The sequence below is a fragment of the Meriones unguiculatus genome, chromosome 3 (assembly GCF_030254825.1).
Source record: "Meriones unguiculatus strain TT.TT164.6M chromosome 3, Bangor_MerUng_6.1, whole genome shotgun sequence".
In the NCBI taxonomy this organism is placed as follows: domain Eukaryota; kingdom Metazoa; phylum Chordata; class Mammalia; order Rodentia; family Muridae; genus Meriones; species Meriones unguiculatus.
In genome coordinates, this window is record NC_083351.1 from 174,527,008 (window position 1) to 174,539,147 (window position 12,140).

Genomic DNA, 12,140 nt, shown 5'->3' on the forward strand with positions numbered 1-12,140 from the left:
GTGTGTGTGTGTGTGTGTGTGTGTGTGTGTGAAAGAGAGAGGGGAGGTGAAGATGTCGGTGTGGGAGACATCATTGCTTGAAGCATGCCCCCGGGTTAGCTGATTGGCTGAATGCCATTTCAGAATCTCAGCTTCAGTCTTCTCTGACCTCCTATTGTCCCGGATCTGATTTATGGGACCTTGACGCTCTCCAAAAGCAAGGTGGCTGGAGTTTAGGTTCTTGGCTTCACAGCCCCTCCTCCTGCCCATGTCCCCGCCTCTTCTGCTTGCCTTCACCTTGTAGTAACCTTGCAGAACTCAGCATTTTTTTCACCTGGGCTCCATAGCCAGGGAGTCCACTGGCGCTGAGCGAGAGCCGTGGTTTCCATTCCTGGGCGATGGAGTCATGGGAGAAACTGCAATGAGCAAACAGTGGGACCTGAGCCGGCTCGAATGTGCTCTAAGCCGCTCAGGCCAGAGCAGCTGCTGTGCCTCCCAGCCTGCATCTGCCACTGACCACTGAAGGGTGTGCTTGTGCAAGGTGAGAGCGGGGCCGTTCCTTAACTCGGAGACGAATTGCCAGGTACTGCTGCTGATTGCGCTTCATAATTCGGGTGGTTGGCTGCGTGTGGCTGTGTCCACGCCCCCGTTCTCCGGGAGAGGCCATTCAGCTCTCCACGGTGTGTGTCCGAATCACGGCAACAGATTGGACGTGGAGCGACCGGTCCTCACTGCACTGTGATCATTCAGTGCTGGCTCGGGTCCTTTCCTTAATCACCGCTGCCAAGTGTCATAGCAGTCCTTGTACAGGTCCGGTGCTCACTGGAAGGCATGTGACAACTGCTTCTGATCTAATTCTGAAATACTCCTTTAAGTTCGTGAGGTGGTGTTTTCTTTGTCTACCCACGTAGTAAGCACTGAAACTTTCTGAAGTCAAGTCTCTCGGGCTGAGCTAAGGACAGAAGTAGTCTGGGGTGTCTGTGTATTTGCTTATCAGAATGAAATGACCGGGTCATCTCTCTCTTTCTCTCAATCTCTCTCTCTCTCTGTGTGTGTGTGTGTGTGTGTGTGTGCGCGTGTGTGTGAGCACGTGTGTGGGGGTGTGTGATTTGAAAGTTTCTTAGAAACAAAAGAAATCTCAGTAATACTTGTCTGCTGATATGCTTCTAATTAACTAACAGCATATACGCTGTTTCTATGAACACTTATAAATTGTACAGCTTCAAATTTTGTGCCTGCTAGGTAACACAGACACTGTAGGAGCTTGTGAAAGTATGTGAGGACATAGCACAAATCCCCTCTGAGTTCTAACAACAGGAGCTAAACCATGTTCTTGGGTAAACAGACGGCCGTTAATCCGTAGCTAATGGAGCATGTTAGTGACTAACCCAAACCTATAAAACAGATAAAGAAGGTAGACGGTTCTGTAGTGACCAAATACATATATAGGACATTTCCGTTCATGAGTCACAGCTCAGAATCCTGAATCTCGGATTTAGGTTTTGTATTAGTAGGATTAGAAAAAAGAAACATAGGAAAGCTACTTAGGAAAGGACACTGTATTAAACTGGAGACTAGTGATAAAGGAACAGTCATGTGCCTTCCAGCCCTAGATGTTGAATTTCTAATGAAAGAGCAGAGCCATACCTAACAGAAATCAGAGTCAGAAGAAACAAAGCCATGGGCAATTTTTTTTAAATAAAAGATGTTGTCAATCTATAGGATGTAATTGTCTGTAGTAATCAAGTAAATTCTGGAGCAAAGAGTAAAACAATTGACACCATACCTTCAAAATGTTTGCTTAAAATTAGTTTACATGTAGGTAGACTTTGGAAACAAAGTACATTTGTTTAATTAAATTCAATGTGTATTGAACTTATTTAAAACAATCAACAAATAATACACAATATCCAAATTATTGACACCACTTTTGTCTGTTTAGCAGAAATGTTTGGAAGCCCCAAGCCATAATGCCACCTGTTTTCAAAGACAGAAAGATTGCTTAATGCCTTGGACACTCTGCTCCTGGCTTCTTGCTTTCAGAACCCAGGACACTGTGAACTGATTCACAGACATAACCTGGCCCTACCGTCTGCATGATTTCCCCCTGAGGCGGAAGAGCAGCTGTGGGTAGGGGAACAGATAATACTGTTCTTATGTTGAATCCTTGACTCTGCTGGGTGTCCACAGCCATAATCTATACAGTTTGGCTAATTTGTTTTAAGTGCTTAACGTGACTTCATTCCCATGACTGAAAAGACCTTCTTACCCCTGTGTCGTAAACACGCGAGCACCCACAGCTCTCTGAGGACATCAGGTACGCATGTTCAAGTGTGGCCTGTTTGTACCCATGCTCAACTTTGACACAAAAGGTTAGGTAGTCAACCTGGAGGAGACACAACCAGTCTAAGCTGAGGGGAAGGACCTTGGGTGGTGTCTGTGCTTGTCTTTTAGATGACAAACTGGCTTCACAGAAAAAGGTCCATCCACAAAGTTTACATACCAAGGGCCCTAATCTCAAAGCATACACCAATCTGTTCAAATACTTTTACTCGAATGCAGTTAAGCTCCCCTTTTAATGAAAGAAATGATGTTTTGCTATTTGGACTAGATAAGTATCTAGAATTTTTGAAAATGTTTAAATATTTTGGCATGCTGTGTTCTTGCTTCCACTGTTTTTCTTTCAAATTTATGATTTTTAGTCCAGGCTCTGAACTTACTGCCGCATCCTTAGTTTACTGAAGGTCACTTCTTTTGACTTATATCATGGGCAAGCTACCCTTTGGGGGGAAGTGAATAATGTTTTGCCCTGTTGAGAACAGAAGAACCCTATCTTCTCAGAGGTCAGGCGACCTGCTCACTGCCGGAACAGGAAATAGGATGACAGAGGGGAAGAGGGAGCCAGCTGGTCACTCTGTAGGCAATGGCTGTCTGTTGTGCCTGGCATGTCTATCATTCATGTGTGGGCCTGTAAACCCACAAGACTTGTCTCCACTGACTGGTGCAGTGTTCTGTTGAGTTGAGGATGCTGTACATGGAGGTGTACACAGTACACTTAGGAACTGCTATCTGGTATTTAGGCACTGAGTTCTATTCTATCCATGAGCTTCCTTCAGAGAAGAGTGGATTCCCATGGCATAGTGAACTGGGCAGGACTCCTGAGGCTTACTCCTGGCTCCTTAGGTAGGTCTAAGTTATACGGGGAAAGGATGCATGGAAACAGAGATTATGCTAAGACTCTTCCCTGTCCTTCTGAGGCCAGTCCTGATGTCCACGGGCTCCTCAGGAGATTTTGGGGTTCTAAGTGATCAGAAGCTGAAGTGAGAGCAGATGCGGCTCAAGGTTGTTCTTTGGAGACACTGACTGCAGACACTTCTTGCATGTCTACTTAAGAGGCCTTTATGTTTAGTTTTCTTTTTGAAACAGAGCCTTCTAATACCCAGGATAATCTCAAACTTGCTAGGTAACAGAGGGCAGCCTTGAACTTGGCATCTCCCTGCCTTTGCCTCTGGAGTGCTAGGATTGCAGAGATGATACACTGTACCCTGTTTGTATAGTTTTGGGGGCTAAAATCCAGATATTCTTGCATGCTAGATAGCATTTTAGCAGCTGGCCTGCATCCCCAGTTTCTGGCCTTATTTATCTTATGCTCAGTGTCTTCCAAGAAAAAAAAAAAGTAATTGCCTGAGGATCAACCTAGATGTTAACTACTCATCCTTGGTCATCACTGGAGCCACCTGAGGAACTGATTCTTCCTTTTCAAAATGCCTGTGACTATGATTGTTGTTTTTTATTTTTCTGAACTTCTCCACATTTGAATATGGGAACGGGACTCAGGTCTAGACATGAAGTTCATTTTTCTTCCATGGGTATTTTATGCTTAAGTCACCTGGAGGCAATTCCACACATACAGGAGTTCGTGACTGAAACTTCTGCCTGTGGTGTTGGTGTTCAAGAAGCAACACTGTAGAGCACTTTGCAGTAAGAGTGTGGAGGTTGGCGGTGTGTATCTATGTGTCATGACCAGCACAATTCCTGTTTAAATATTGGAATTATTTCTACTAGCACGGGTTTAGAAGACTCACATCTTGTCTACACACAATTTTTAAGAACGTATCAATTATCCATTAAATGTAAACTTTGTTTAACCTGCCCCCCAAACATTCTCAACAATAAACCATTCCAGGAATCACCCAGAAGCTGAGCCATAGCTCTGTGCAGCAGGACCAGCTTAGCAAACGAAAGGCCCAGTGTTCCATCCCTAAAATCCACTACAACACACACACACACACACACACACACTTACAAGATCTCTGAGACACGTAATTACAACCTCAAAATATTTCCTACTGAGCATGGGCATTCTTCATGGAGAAACCATTGCCAAGCATCTGATGACATATTGAACTTTATGAGAATTTCCAAGAATTTTACCTCAGTATTTTTTAAGTCAATGAAAGTACACTTTCATTTTCCTCTTTGACGAAATATTTTAAAGATCATTGTGTGTTGCATGTTTTGATAATGAAGTATTAAACAATATGGAGGCTCCATCTCTTGCAATTGTCAGTCTCCTACAGAAAGAGCAAAATATGGCATGAGGCATCAGAGCATGCTAACATGTCCAGAGATGTTATTTTGTAGCTATAAAGAAGCATGTTCTATGGTTTCTCTTATGAATCTCTAAAAGTTTTCACTGTTCCCCCTGTGCTAATACTGTAAACCAATAAAAGGGCTGAAGAGCAATGAAATCCTCTTTATTAATGAACTTACTATATTTGTTGTGCCGTACAGCTACTAATTATTGGACTATATCTCAACAATAATTGTTTCCAAATTAGGTTCTAATCACCCTCCCCAATTAGGCCAGAATTGCTTTAGAGAATGATCTCTTTGTAGACTCACCATTCAATTTTGGTTTAAACCATTATTTGGCATGTTAGTCATTTAATAAATGAAAGTAAATGAATAATGAATAAACCAACCAAATATTGTAGTACAATTATCTAAATATTTCCTACAACCTTTTATGTTGTTTTTAGTTTAGTTTTCATAACAAAAAAATTCAAGAAAATATTAAAACAATGATTATTCCAATTAAACAAAAATACCATTCTCTGCCAAGAGTGGTGGCACACACCTTTAGTCCCAGCACTCTGAGAAGCAGAGGCAGGTAGATTTCTGTGAGTTTGAGGCTAGCCTGGTCTATAAAACTAGTCCAAGACAGTCAAGGCTACACAGAGAAGCCTTGTCTCAAAAAACCAAAACCAAACGAAAAAAATAAAAGCATTATTCCTCATCACATACAAGCACCGACAACCAGCTGCGCCTAAACTAGCAAGCATAAAACATACCAAGACACGAGTATAAATTAGTTAGAAATTCGGGCTTTAGTTAACTTGGCAAACTGTCATTGCATGCCCTTACTTCTCAACTCAGACATGGTCTACACGAGTATTAAACAGTGGAACACCATGATTAGTTTAAAATTAGGATAGACTGACATTTCCACTCCTGCTCTGGTCAAATGGGAACACTCAAAATCACATTTCTCCTTGTAGACCACCTTTTAATTTATTAAATATTTTTAAAAGGAGAAAATACATTTCTTGTTTGGATGAAGATGGAATTTCTTCACTCACTGTTTTCTTTTCCCATTCCAGTGACAGAGTGGCATCTCCCCATGGAATTTCGTATATAAACATGTAGAATTTCAAAGCTGGGGGTGGGGTAGGAGAAAGAGCCAATAAGTATCAAACACTGGTACTGGGGGGCCACTTAGAAAAGATGAGAGAGAGAGAGAAGGGTCCACTACACAAAAATAAATCGAAAGGAGTCAAAGACATGAACTATGAAGCTTAGAGTATTTAGAAGCAGGCCTTAGCGTGATTGACTGCTTACATACAACGAATGCTATACCAATGTCTCTAATCTGCCCTAAGCTGTCATAAGGGGAGTCAGGGAGAGGCATTCTACTGTAGCAGAGTGAGGGCTCCAACGTGGCAGGCTTTTTTATACCAACGCCCCAGCATCTCCCTGTGCTTTTCAGGCTGCCCAGGAGCAAACAAGGAAGAAGTGGTTACAATATGTTTTACAGTAGAGCCACGTGAGTGTGCAGTGAAAGTGCAGAGACTGTTTTCTCGCTCAGACTGTTCCTGATTCCTAAGTCTGATACTTGCCTGAGGCCTTCCAGTGGGCTTGGCAGGATTTTGATCAGGGGTTCTCATTGTGGAGGCAATGGAGTGGGGAGTTGGAAGCTGCCTGTGGGCCTTCCAGAGGCGTTGGGCTGGACTACACGGAATCCCCAGAAATCACGGATTCCAAGCAGTCAAGGAGGGGGACACTTCAACTAGGAATGGCTTTGCTTGTTTGTTTGTTTGTTTTTGGTTTTTCATCTGAGCCTGTACTTTATTTTTCGCATCCTGTTCTTCCAGCTAATTTCCTTACCCTGAAATTCCCTCTAGTTCCCTGCCCCCTGCCGTGACCTCCCACAACACCTCAGGCCGTACCCTGACCTGGTAACAGGAACACTTACATCCTTCACGCTTAGCCCCCCAGCCTGGCAGCCTGGTTGGAGCAATGTGCAGTGTTCTAGCAACAGATTAAGCCAAGTCCACAGCACTTCAAAAGCTGCGGCCAGCAAGTCCTACTTGGAATACCTGCCTAAGGGTTTGTGTTAGCCAAGAAACCCATACATGTTTTCCAGCATCTGAAAGTTTATCTTTCATCGAAACTTGGGGGGTGCAATTACTTTCAGAAATAATCACTGATAAAATTAGCCAAAGTGCTACACATGGGGGTCAGATGTACACATGCTCAAACATCCACGGGGACACTCAGAGCTCACTGGATGTCAGCAGAGGGTGGCTGTGGCCATCAGAACTATTTACTATGACCAATGAACACAGAAAGTGGGGGAGGCTAGACCCTTTTTGGGAACCTTGGGTGAGCTGTTAGAAGATGAGACTTAGTCTTTCTGGGCCTGTGTTTTGCACTTGTAAAACCAGCCCGAGTCTCATATAAATGCTGCAGTGTATACATAGGCTTTTCACAGCAGAGAAAATGAAAATTTGTGGACAGTAGTATTTTAGCAAATGGATTACCAGGATTTGGTGGACCTGAGAATTTTTCCTAGCTGGGAGGAAAGATAAGGGAGGGCAGTGATTATTAAAGAGAATAAGGAAGACGAGTGGAAAATAAAGAGGGTGTGTGATTATCAGAAAACAGATGTCTTATTATTGATGTTGCCCCCGACAGCACTAAGACAACAGCGGACTCAGTAGAAGACGTACTTATGTTTGATGATTATACAAGAGAAGAATGGGATGGAGACAGAGGGATGAATAAAAAGAGTGCATAAAAGAACATTTTTTTAAATAATACAACCATGTTGTCTTATCTGAACTCATTAGGTCCAATTTGGCTTATGTTCAAAGTCTGCCCTGGCCCACCCCCTCTCACAGCACAAGGCCACAACAAATACTGAAATGTAGACTCCCTGATTACAGAAATGGGGAGAAAAAGAAAGAGAGACTCAGTGTGCTTTGAACACACAGAATGCAATGCACCTGCTAAATCAAAGGGACAGAAACTGAAGTCTGAAGTTTCTGGCAGAAATCAAGGGGTGAACACAGGCCCCAAATTACAAGACCATTTGTTATGGGCAAATATTGGTTGTTCCCTGCTTTGTGAGATCATTGTTTTAGTGATCCTTGCTCACTGATGGCAATATCTTCTCTCTGTGAAAGCCCAGACCCTCCCACAAGTTACAAACACTCCATCAGAACAGTAGCAGCCTGCGGTGGGGAAGTACAGAGACAATGCAAAGGCATCTAACTACATCCGAAAGTGTACTAGCCAAGTGTCAGAAGTCAGGTCTGTGTACCTTGCCTTTGATTAATTTCACAGTCAGATTCTTACTCAGTTAAAACTCGAAGCATTCAGGTGGTGCGTATTCATAACCCAGCACTTGAGGAGAAACAGGCCACTCATGAGTTCAAGACTAGCTTGAGCTATGTAGGAAGTTTGAAGCTAGTCTGAGGTACAAGAGACCCTATGTGAAAACAGAAAACAAGTGAAAGATCAAATAACATTCCATAATACTTCAGAAGTTACTCAGCAGGTCTTTTGAGGGATATATTTACTGTGAGTCTGAGTTGCAGGAAGTCATTACTGAGGTAGTGAGAAAAACTGAATGCCCTCCTCCTTTTCCTCCTCTTCCTTCTTCTTTTACTCTTCCTCATTGAGACAAGGTCCCATGTATTCCAGGCTGGCCTCAAGTTCATTATGTAGCCCAGCCTTGAACTTCTGATGCCCCTGTCTCCACAGGTTGAGTGGTAGGATTACAGGCCACATTCACTTTACTGTTTATATACTGCTGGCCACTTATGTAGAAATTGAGACCAGGGCTTTGTGAGCCCTGCCAAGCACTCTGCCAGCTGAGCTGCATCCCCACGCCTCTTGCCCATCTCTTATCAAATAAACACTGTAGATTCCCCACACACACTACCTGTGTTCATTGCACACTTACTAACGCTGGTAAGGTGGTCAGCAGGAAAAGAGCTTTGTTTCTTATGGAATGACTCAAAAAAAGAAAAGCAATTGATGTGATTGTTAAATAATTTTCAGGGCTATAAAGGGTGCAAGGAGATAAAACAAAATGGAAGGCTGTACGCAAGCGCAATTTTTAGTGAGTTATAGAGGTTGAATGTGGCCGTCTTGAGGAGGTAGGAAAGAACAGCATTGTCACCTACATGGGATCAACATCTGTGTGTTATCTGTGTGTGAGTCATTGTCGCAGTGTTCTTCATACCACGACGAAGTTTGACGGTGTATCAAAATGTCTGTGTCACAGAGTAGAGGAAAGGAAATGATGTGGTGGAGGTTTCTCCGACAGCTTCTGGATGAGGAGTCATGAGTTCCTTAGTTGAGAACGGCTGATTTCACCGTGTGTCCCACAGATACTCTCAGTGTGCATCTGTCTCTGTGTCTAAATTTCTCTTTCTGCTGAGGACACCAGTCTTACGGCGTTTGCATGTTTGAAAGTATTAAAAAGACATGGTGAACTCTTGGTTCAGTTCAGCCTTTCTGCCCTGTGAGGGGTCCTCCTTGCCTAAAACGGCAGGTCAGGTGGAGCTCATGCAGGCAAGGGTACATGCCATCAAGCGGGGAAGAATTTAAAATAAGAGATGGAACTAAACTTTGCCCCAAGTCATCCTGGGCAAGTGCAGAAGAAAAGCAGCATCCCAAGAGGCGGTCAAAAGTGAGGTTCTATGGGGTGGGGCCTTGGTGTGACACATAATTAGGCCACAGAAGTAAACTAAAATAAAGGTCTGCTCTCCTAAGACTCAGAACATCTGAACCATGCAACAATGATCCCAATAAAACCGCTCTGCAGTGGGTAATATTGCAAATAAATTCCCTGTGCAAGAATGAAGCGCTGGAAGAGAACATTGGACACTCTTCTCTTGTTAGGTAATCGTTGAGAGTCAGATCTGTTGCACTTTCTGTGAATTCAGTAGGGGAACACCTTAAAGTTTCTCACAATCACTGTTACAAACGAGGAAGGAAGAAATTTATTCAGATTAGAACATTTTTAGTTTTAAAATTGTGCAAAAGGAGAACATAAGAGTAAGTGCTGGCAAGACCATTTTCGTGGTCTTGTTTAAAAGAGCAAACATTCTAGATTGTACTAAATTTTTAACTTATTGTTAAAGGCAAACAAACAAACAAACAAAAAAAGTCCATGCAGGTTGATATCGTTAGTGATTTATAATAGCTTTTGTTCAACCTACCTTTCTATTTTGTTCAGATAAAAGATATGGAATTACTCTGTTTGAAACATTTTCTTATGGTTTGTAATATTTTTGTAAATTGTGATATTTTAAGGTCCCCCCGTTTTATTTTCCATAGTTGTATTTTAAAAGATTCAGCTCTGTTATTGGAATCAGGCTGCCCAGAATCCATGTATATAATTGAACTAATACCATCCTTACAATGGCTACATTTTCAACTTAAGGTTTTACTCCCTTATGCACAGTTTGAGATAAATAAATTTTTGAAATATGGACACTGAAAAAATTTCTCACAATCCTTCTTTAGAGGCCCTTAAGTGTTATATTGCACAGCAGGAATGATGTGCGTATGTGCCAGCCACTTTCCTAAGAGCTTCCACACCCAAATGCTTTTAATTCTCACAGGAGTGCTATAAATAACAGATAAAAAAAAATGGGCAGTTGAGGAAGTTGAGACAGAGGCTAAATACATTCAGTCAACTCTTGGCTGAGTCAGAGCTCAAATCTGATCCTGTAGCCTTGTGGCTTAACCACCATGGATGCTGGTTCTCAAGACATGTTATTTTTCTGAGTCTGGCTTTAAAACACCAAAATAAGCACGTTAAAATGTGCATTCTAAAAGCTGTTGTTGCAGTTATTTTTACAGAGGAGTTGCACCCTGATTCTTTCTTTGAGCTGTCCTTCCTTGGGTGATGTGCTACAGGGCTCAGTTTCTTTGGGATATGAAGGAGTAGCCTTCAGACCTTCCATGCCCCCTCTTTTCCTTGCCGTGGACTGCTCATGTCTTTCTCTTCCTCTTGCTTTTGGCTCATCCTCTCTTTGAGCCAGGCTAGTGTTCTCATTTGCTGCTGTAATTGGGTTCTGGTCTGTTTGAAGTTCTCACCAACATCATAAGTCACTTGTAACAACCTGACCATGTCCCTGGTGTTCTCATGAACAATTAATTAGCTTAGAGCACAGCCAGTGAATTTTTGATCCCTACTTGGTTGCCGAGGGAAGGAAGAACATGAAGAAGAACTAAAAGTAGCAGCAATCCCATTACTTTTGAAAACGCTAAGGAGCCATAAAATAATCAATAAAAGTAATTATGCAGATTGAATTAAACATTAAAATAGTAATTTTAATTGTATAATTCTTAACACCGTCCTTGTCTCAAAGAACCTTGCTCAAAGAGGGAAGCGTATGTGTCGATCTCAGTTAGGTACTAGAAAAAGGAAACTGTCTATTGTTCAACTATTTTAACCTTTATCAATACTATTTACTCAAAATTGAAATAGCTTAACGGTATTTATGTTCACATGTCACCTATTTATTACTGAAGATGAAACATTAGTCATACACATACACATACATATATACATAGCTGTGTAATATTTTATGCTTAAAAATATTACTGCAGTGTTTTTAAGATGACTTAGAAGGTACCAGGCACACATCTGAATAAATTGAGCGTCATTTGTGTGGCTGGAGCAATCAAAACAGACAAGCAAGCACACTATGGATTAAACAGACGCTTATGTGTTCCTTTTTACTGCTGTGATAAAACACCACAACCAAAAGCAGCTCAAGATGAGTTTTTATTCCGACTTACAGTTGAAGATGGATGAGTCCGTTGCGGCATGACAGCATGTGCCTGGCGTGTCAGCAACACAGGAAGCTAAGAGAGGGCATCTTCAGCAGCACATAGGAACACACAGAGAGAGAACTAGGAACGGGGTGGGCTGCCAAACCTCAAAGCCCTGCTTCCTCCAACGAGGCCCCACCTCCTGGAAGGTATCATGAGGTTCCCAAACAGCACCACCTTCTCAGAGCCATATGTTCCCATCCCTGCTCCTACAGAAGACATGTTCATTCGACCCGCTGCTCTAGGTAAACTCTAATTTTAAAATGCATTTAAGTAAACTGGCTCCAACCTCACAATTCCTCAAGAGACCTACGGACTCATTTTTTTTCTGACCTGCATTGCAATTCTTGTCTCCAGGCATGGAGGATGTATGCATGAAAGCTATGGAGAGGAGATAAGGCTTGGGATGGACAGTATGTCTACTGTCCTCTCAGCTCTGATGGCCATGTGGCCCTGTGGACAGCTCTGCGGTAGCTGTCCTGTAGCATTCTCCATGTCTCTGGCTCATTCCTTGTTATTTGTGATTCATATATCACTCATTTCTGCTCTAAATATGTGGTTTGGGATATTTAGTGGGGCTGGGTTTGATGCCTTGGGTTCTATATTTAAAAAGACATGAGATTTTCAAAGTAGAAGATTGTCATGACCGCTCACAGAGACCCTTCCTGTACTGAACTAACACTGAAGAAATACAGCTTCTATAAGTCAAAATTCAACTAATATTTTCAGCATTGTCACACAAC

General features: G+C 42.3%; 1 protein-coding gene and 1 long non-coding RNA gene across 7 annotated transcripts in view; one reads left to right on the forward strand and one right to left on the reverse strand.

Annotated features, from left to right (window-relative positions):
* The window catches only part of Arhgap24 (Rho GTPase activating protein 24), a 633,576-nt gene that overhangs the window by 498,491 nt on the left and 122,945 nt on the right, over window positions 1-12,140 (forward strand). Inside the window, exon 1 of one of the 6 annotated variants that reach the window (XM_060381040.1) lies at window positions 305-562. The exons of 4 other annotated variants lie outside the window; for them this stretch is intronic. The gene's annotated coding sequence lies outside the window, so the exon portion shown is untranslated. Of the gene's footprint in view, window positions 1-304; window positions 563-12,140 lie in introns of those variants that run through there. One more of the 6 variants, XM_060381039.1, reaches the window with a different exon arrangement.
* LOC132653211 (uncharacterized) lies at window positions 4,343-11,457 on the reverse strand. The gene is made up of 4 exons (XR_009590985.1): window positions 11,365-11,457; window positions 7,900-8,032; window positions 5,622-5,698; window positions 4,343-4,553 (listed from the first exon to the last, which is right to left on the reverse strand). It is a non-coding gene; the product is annotated as an uncharacterized LOC132653211 (long non-coding RNA).